Below are 7768 nucleotides of genomic sequence, written 5' to 3' on the forward strand. Positions count from 1 at the left end.
CGGGCTCAACCTGTTATAACCCGTTAAGATAACAGGTTATAATGGGTTGAGCCCGTTAAGACCGTCAACCCGTTAAGTCCGCCCGTAACCCGCCCATAACCGCACTGTTGCCAGGCCTATTCCATATTTCTTCGATGCGAGTGAGATTTGAATCCATGCACTATAATTAGCTCAGGTAATGAAGAGATTTTGACTCACCGACAAGTCAACAGTATGAAAAAATCCATTTCTCATTTCTTTTCTGTAACGCCCCAAATAGCACCTCACTAGTTTGAGCACGTCACAGTGCCGCAAGGCTCCAAAACATAAACCGGAAACTCGGTTTACATCCTAGAGGATCGCTAGGCATTTTGTTCGAAAACTTTTTGAAAAACACAGCGGAAGCTACAAGTACTTTTGAGGTGAAAATGCTTAAATCGCTAAATTCAATTTGTTTGTCTAGACTTGAAATGAAATTGACCCACAATATAACTTGACCATTTCAAATACACCACAACCATTTCAAACTACCTACCGAGCAAACCTTAGCAAGACATCAACATTCAAGCGTAAGCACCACAACTCATCCAAAGCATTTTGTTCGAAAACTTTTTGAAAAACACAACGGAAGCTACAAGTATTTTTGAGGTGAAAATGCTTGAATCGCTAAATTCAATTTGTTCGTCTAGACTTGAAATGAACTTGACCCACAATATAACTTGACCATTTCAAATAGACCACAACCATTTCAAACTACCTACCGAGCAAACCTTAGCAAGACATCAACATTCAAACCTAAGCACCACAACTCATCCAAATTTCCAATTCAAGACTGAAGACATCAAGTTGGTAGACCAGAAACAACTCAAATTACCATCCTTCACTACAGGGTACGACTATCATACAAACACTAGCAATCAACTACAAGGAAATTTCCCAGAATTTCTCCAACAAATCCAACTCACCTTATGATCGACTTATCGCAAAGTCTGCACTCATTAGGAGAGCACAGCAAGCCCAAGCAGGTGTAGCTAACTAATTCCCCAATCCTGTATACAACACAACTAAGCCTCAGTCCATAGTCTAATACTAAAATCAATCAAAAGACAGACCAGGAAAATCAAACCTCGATGGAGGCAGATTGCACCCCAAACACAGCTTCTCCAAAATCTTGATCGAACTCGCAGACTAGGTCCAGCGTGTAGAGTATGAATAGTGAATCATCCTTCACCCGCCACCTAAGCTAGAAGCTCTGGAGACGTTGCTGGACTCGAAGAACATGGCGGAGCCGTGGCTACCCAAAACGCAAATAAGTCAAAATCGATCAAATGGAAGAACTAATTACACAGACTTGAAGAGCATGAAGAGGAGAGGAGGTTTCATACCCCAGGAGGCAAAAACTGTGGCCAGAGTCTCCGGAAGTTGCAGAAACTCGCCATTGATTCTCCGTTCACGATCGTTGCATGTATGATCCGAGGACACAAGAACGTAGGCGACGAAGAGATGAAGGGAATGGCACCTGGGAGCCGTCGTGGGGTGGTTGTAACGTGGCCCAATGGCCGGGTCACCTTGTCGGGTCGCGCTACGTCTCGGGTCAGGGAGCTCCCAGCTGTCTTTCTCTCTCTCGATGCTTCTGGTTCTTCTTACTGATCTGAGTTGTCCCATTCAACAATGGACAACTAAGATCAAGCGGTGGAAAAAAGGAATGGCTAGGATCGCTCCACTTGTTTCCTATTTCTTAAATTAATTTCTATAATCCCATAACTTTGGAAAATCGATATAAATAGCTCGGATATCCAAAAACTTCTCCGAAAATTTTCACAAACTCATCGTGTCGTGTACTTTATCATCCAACTCCTAAAGTGAAAATTCTTGAAAATTTTCAAAAACCTTCTCAAGTATCTCCACGTTTATCGAGATCAATGCTCGTACGATCTCCACCAAGCGTGATACATTTTTCCGCCGCTCACATTTTCTTTTCAATGTCGGTAAAGTGTTAGGTTCATTTGTATCCAACTGGTCCCACCGTCAGTTTATTTTCTATTGGTTCCATTCAATGACATCAATATCGTGCGTAATTATGCCACGTTTTGATCATTTGGTTAGTACTTACTCGATTAGAAAAATACCAAAGTATTTGTACATCTATGGTTGATCTTGAAATGGTTATTTTGTTTAGGACAGAATGGCGATATAGACAGCAAGATTTGTGTGGTAAGACAGTTATTCCCAATCCGATGGCATAAGCGAGAGCCAATGTGACGAAAAACGCACCATCAGTAGAAATGAAAGGGTGCAAATAAAGTACGGACATGGATCGACACAAACATCGTAGAGTGAGTAGGTCAAGTAAATTCCATCTCCTCCCCCAGATATAAGCACAGGGCGTTAATGCGTTATGAGAATGGCCACCTATTGTCCCAGAAGCCCCATATCTATATGTGATACACTTAACTCTCGCTCAACTGTACTACTGCACCAGTAGCTGCCTCTGCATGAGAAGCTTGCATGGAATTAACCATTTATATACTAGTGAGCCAAGTGATCGAAGAGAGTTAAATCAATTCAGTACCTGTCAGGCCGTGGTAGGTGAAACCATTAGTTCTTACGTACAGTTTGGAAAAATTGTAGATGAAATATGACTGTCGACTATTCCATATTTGTGCATATGTTAACGTCTCAACTGTCATGTCCATTTATGTATGCAAGTAAACGCCAGAAAATTAAATGGTATGACTAATCGGCTATCGACCAAAGGATGGTTTCGGTGTAAATGAATTGAAGCTCTAAACCAACTCATTGGAAGGAGCATTATTGTATGTCAGCAGTCATACCACAATTGATGAAACCAATTCGTTTTGGAAATCTTTTGAATGAAAAAAAATGAATGTTGGTTGTTCTATATTTGCTCATCTGTGAACGTCTCTACTCATGTCATGCCCAAATGATATGCAAGTTTAGGCAAGAAAATTAAGGAGCATGCTATATATCGGGCGCCAAAAAGTTGGATCACTAGCGCATCACATTGATGCGAAATTACCTAATTACGCTTTTGCTTCATTAAGTTGGCTTTGCATGACCGAAAAGTAAGGGAGGATCAAGAGAGAACTTTCTTAAACTTGAAAAATGAGGATGTTTTTATTTGGATTAATTCCAGTTTACCTACTTGAACTTTCACTTAATCTTCATGTTAGTCCCTGAACTTCCAATTTCATCAAGATTACCCCTGAACTCTCAATTTTCATCAGCCGTGTCCGGTTCTTCAACCTCCATCCAAAATTTCCGTCAATTTGTGACGTGTCAAGAGATAGAAGGGCTAAAATTGTCAATTTGCATTTCTTTTGCCTTTTTTTTTTTTTTTTTGGGGGAAGGGGATCATTTTCTTTTTCTTTTTTGAAAAAACCGCAGATCCTTTTTTCTCCACATCTTCTTCTCCATTTCAAGCACTAAGGATCTCCAGATTAGGGTTCTCTATCGCCCCTTGAATCGCCTCCATCAGATCTTCAAAACCTCAGGGCTCGAGTAAGATAAGAAGGTCCTCCCTTCGATCTACTTCCTATCTATCTTTATGGCGGCGGCATCCTCTCTTTGTTCTTCTTCTTTTTTTTTTTCTTCGTCTTTTTTTTTCTTCTTTCGATTCTGGCCACATCTTGGTGTTGCACATATGGGAGAGTCTACCTCTCGACATTCCCGAGGTTTCTGGGCTGTTAGTTATCCAAGACGAGCTTTGATTGGAGAGAATCGAAGGAAAGAAGTCTTCCGGGGTCCGACAGGTTCTGGGTATTTTCAGGCGACTCAGACAGTGAACCTCGATAAGTTCATTAAGTGGATTTCTGATTTTGATTTCTGAGATTTATGAATTGGATCCTCAAACCCGTCGCGCACGGCGTCGGAGCACCTAAAGCGCAGGACTTGCCCCAATTTCAACTCCGTTTCCAAACCCATTTCGTCTCCGTCGCCAATATCGACTTCTTTGCCCAACTCCGCTCAACGACCGTTGTCGAAATTTTTGCTCTTTCGAGCCTGTTGGTGTTTGGCAGAGAACAGTTGAAGAGAGTAGAGATATATATTCATTTATGTATAATATAATTAATATTGTTTTGGTTAAAAAATGGAAAAACATTCACAAGGGTATTATCGGAATTTTGCCCTTCTGTCTTCTGCCACGTCACAAATTGATGGAAATTTTGGATGGAGGTTGAAGAACAGGACACGACTGATGAAAATTGGGAGTTCAGGGGTAATCTTGATGAAAATGGAAGTTCAGGGACTAACATGAAGATTGAGTGAAAGTTCAGGTAGGTAAACTGAAATTAATCCTTTTTATTTTTAGCATGAATTATAATGAGCTAAAATCATTTTACCACCCTAAACTTTACATCTAAAATCATTTGTGTCTCCAAACTTCTATGATCACATATGTCATTATACTCTCCAATATGATTAACCAAAACCATTAATAAAGTAATTCATTAATTTCTCCATAAATTGGAGATGATGAGAGTCCATTTAATTAGGGTCAGTTCTTCGCTTTAGACATGTAAATAGTGTGGTTCTTGCATGATTGAATGCCAAAATCTAGTTTGAGTGGGCAACACTATATGAAGAAATTGATGGATTAGTTTAGGATTGGCTATAATAAATCACATTGGAGAGTACAAGGGCACAAGCGATCATATTAGAAGTTTAGGGGCACAAATGATTTTAGGTATCAAGTTCAGGGTGGTAAAATAATTTTAGCTCTATTTTAATAATCAAAACCACTCATTCTCTAGTTACCCACACACATATGAATCCTAAAAAGAATTAGCCAAATAGAAAAATGTTTAACCATTTAATTAGCACAATGTTTGCTTTAATTTTATCTAACGGACTACATTTGTTTACACAATTTTGGGTGACCAAATGATTACAGATTTGATTGATTTTTTGTATACACAATTTTTGTATAGGAATATAAAGGATCAACTGTTAAAATCATTAATTTATGTCATTACTAGTGTAAAACTCTTAAAGTAAGGATGTCCTATCAAGATTCTCCTTCATATATATACAGGCTTATACCAGAATTTTGAGATGCTGGGTAATCGAGCTGAGACAAAAGCAATCAGACAGTTCTTGTGGATAGACAAGCGTACAAGCACATGTTTCACAGGATTGAACGCATCGTCTGTATAGAGTACTGGAGTAGTAGAGCCACCTGATCTTTGTCGAACTTTTTCTATACGTAAAATTAAGATAAACCAATTGGGTGGTTCTATTCAGACCTCCCAATTTGTTATTTTGACCTCCTTTATTTTTTGCACAATTTTAAAACCAATTTTACCCCTCTACAAATATATAAAAATTAATAATAAACAAAAAACCTGCATCTACCCCTCTTACATCTTGCAGTTCTCTCTAATTCTATCCCTATCCACAAAATTTAGAAAATTAAAATTCAAACTTTGAAATAACTACTCCATCTTATTTATTTGAAATCAACATCTAATCAAAGATTAAGAAGAGGAAGAAACACGTTTTGATCAAAACTAGAGAACAGAAAAAGAAAAACATGTATCATATGATCTAAGCATTAGACATCTCTCTTTCTCTCCAACTCTCTATTGTAATCCTCTCTCTCTATTCTCCTTTCCCTCTTCCTCACTATTCCTTCATGTCTTTCTTCTCATTCCCTCTCTCTCTTCTCGTACCCATCACCTAATTGGTTGTTACTGGCTCCAGGAGTTTGAGACGTCTTCATTGTTTCATCTCAAGTTTATTATTAGATTCTATAAATTATAGATTAGATGATATTTGAAATCTTTGAATTTAAATTTATACAATTTCAATGTCAATATATCTTTGAAATCAGAAAATAAAAACAGGGTCAAAACTTACTTTTACTGACTTTTCTCTCAACCCAAAAAAGATTGATCAAGATTCATCAAATCTAGTTGGGCAATCAAGAATTATAAGGTTATTTAAATTGCTCCAATGGAAATCCAACTTCAACTGCATCAAGCAATGCCAAATTGTTTGAAGAACACAGAATAGGGTTTGAAATTGAGAGTTCAAATTAGTCGATCGTAATTATCAAAAACAGAGAAAACGTTAATCCTTACAGAATTTTTTTTTTTTTGGCTGTGCTCCCAGTTGATCATGAAAGCTAACTGGAGTTTGGAGGTGCAAATTTTTTTTTTCTTTTATTATTGTAACATCGCATATATAACATAGGTGTAAATAGATAAAAATAGGGGTAAATCAAGAAGTTCAGTGGTAAAAAAAATGAAGAGATGTCTAAATAGTAAATTGAGAGGTCTGAATAGACCCACCCAAACTAATTATCATGATGTCACTAAAGTAATTAACTAATTAACCATATGCATGAGAATTTTAGAGCCAAGCACTTTCTGAAATTGATTAATTAATTAATGCTGATATATAGTTAAGATATAATGCTGCAGCGGAGATTAGAGATATATGAGGCACTGAAATATGGGAAATATAGCTTGTTAATTAATTCGATAGACGTTTTTACTTACCTTGTTGCTTGGGTTGGAGGCAAATACACTTCGATAACTGGGTTGGATATACAAGTGTACAAGCGCATGCAGTTTCACTTTCACAAGGTTGAATGCATTCTTTCTAGGGCATGGATTCTGATTTTTCTCTACCCTTTTCTGCAAATTAAGTTCACGTCAATTAGTATCTGATTATGCTATTTGATTTAATAGAAGCATTATAGTTACGTACGAACCAGAACCAGAGTCGATGGAGTCGAGGCAAACACAGAGTGATAAATCCGGTGGCCATGCCAAATCTTAGTGCAACCACACTTGTAACAAGAATCGGTACTTTCTTTGTATGGACACAAGTTTGATATTTCTACATAAATATTAATCGATAATATGCTCAGTTATTCTTTCTTAAAGTACATTAATCATGCATGTATAAGCTTGAAATTCGTAGTAGTGCTAACTAACTAGATTTTTTTTATAATCATAGTATACCAACTAAAATAGTGATAGTGATGAATACCATGGGTTTCAAGTGCTGGGGCTGCGAGCACTAAACATTGTTGTAGCCGCAGCCATCATCAAAAACAACACCAATGGAGTAACCGTCATACTATTCAACACCTGGACCTCCATTAATTCTTCTTCTTCTTCACCTTGACTAGATATTGAGTCCCTGCACCTTCCTTCTTCTATTATTATCTTCTTCAGTTGCAATTATAATAATGGAAACATATATCATCGAGTGCATGCGCAGATGATTCATCCACATACGTGTTGATAATGAGATCAATACACGCAACACGTACATATTAGAAGTTTCGAACACGTGAAAAACACAATAGGATCGTAGCTGATTGAGATAATTCTTTCACGGGTTTCTCTATGTGGAGCCAACGTTTATGAATGGGACGATAGATAAAAAGAGGATTAAGATAGAATCGGCTGATAAATCTCTCTTTCTTCACTTCGTCAATATATATCCTACAGCAACATGCACGCAGCTACGCTACAATTTGCAAAAGCATGCATGCGTTACAGAAGATCATCATGTTGAAGTTAAACTGTCCCAACTGTTCCACGTAAGGATTATTCATACCAGCGAAATTACATACTGACACTACTGACATATGTAAGGGCATCTCCAACAATGGAGTCAAAAGCCAAAATGACTAAGGGGCTTTTTTTTCACCATCTCCAACCCAAATCAAAAGGGTGTCAAAATGGCTTTTGAGCCATACCTTGAGTCAAAATGACTAAGGAATGAAGGTAGAAAGCCAAAATGGCTTAGG

General features: G+C 37.7%; 1 long non-coding RNA gene across 2 annotated transcripts; it reads right to left on the reverse strand.

Moving 5' to 3' along the window:
• Positions 1-676: 676 nt before the first annotated feature.
• Positions 677-1820, reverse strand: LOC112201614. 2 transcript variants are annotated; one of them, XR_002936831.2, is made up of 3 exons: positions 1365-1820; positions 1106-1273; positions 677-1028 (listed from the first exon to the last, which is right to left on the reverse strand). It is a non-coding gene; the product is annotated as an uncharacterized LOC112201614 (long non-coding RNA). The 2 variants fall into 2 exon arrangements; XR_005800595.1 differs by having other exon boundaries at positions 677-1273.
• Positions 1821-7768: the final 5948 nt, after the last annotated feature.

The sequence above is a fragment of the Rosa chinensis genome, chromosome 5, assembly GCF_002994745.2.
Source record: "Rosa chinensis cultivar Old Blush chromosome 5, RchiOBHm-V2, whole genome shotgun sequence".
In the NCBI taxonomy this organism is placed as follows: Eukaryota; Viridiplantae; Streptophyta; class Magnoliopsida; order Rosales; family Rosaceae; genus Rosa; species Rosa chinensis.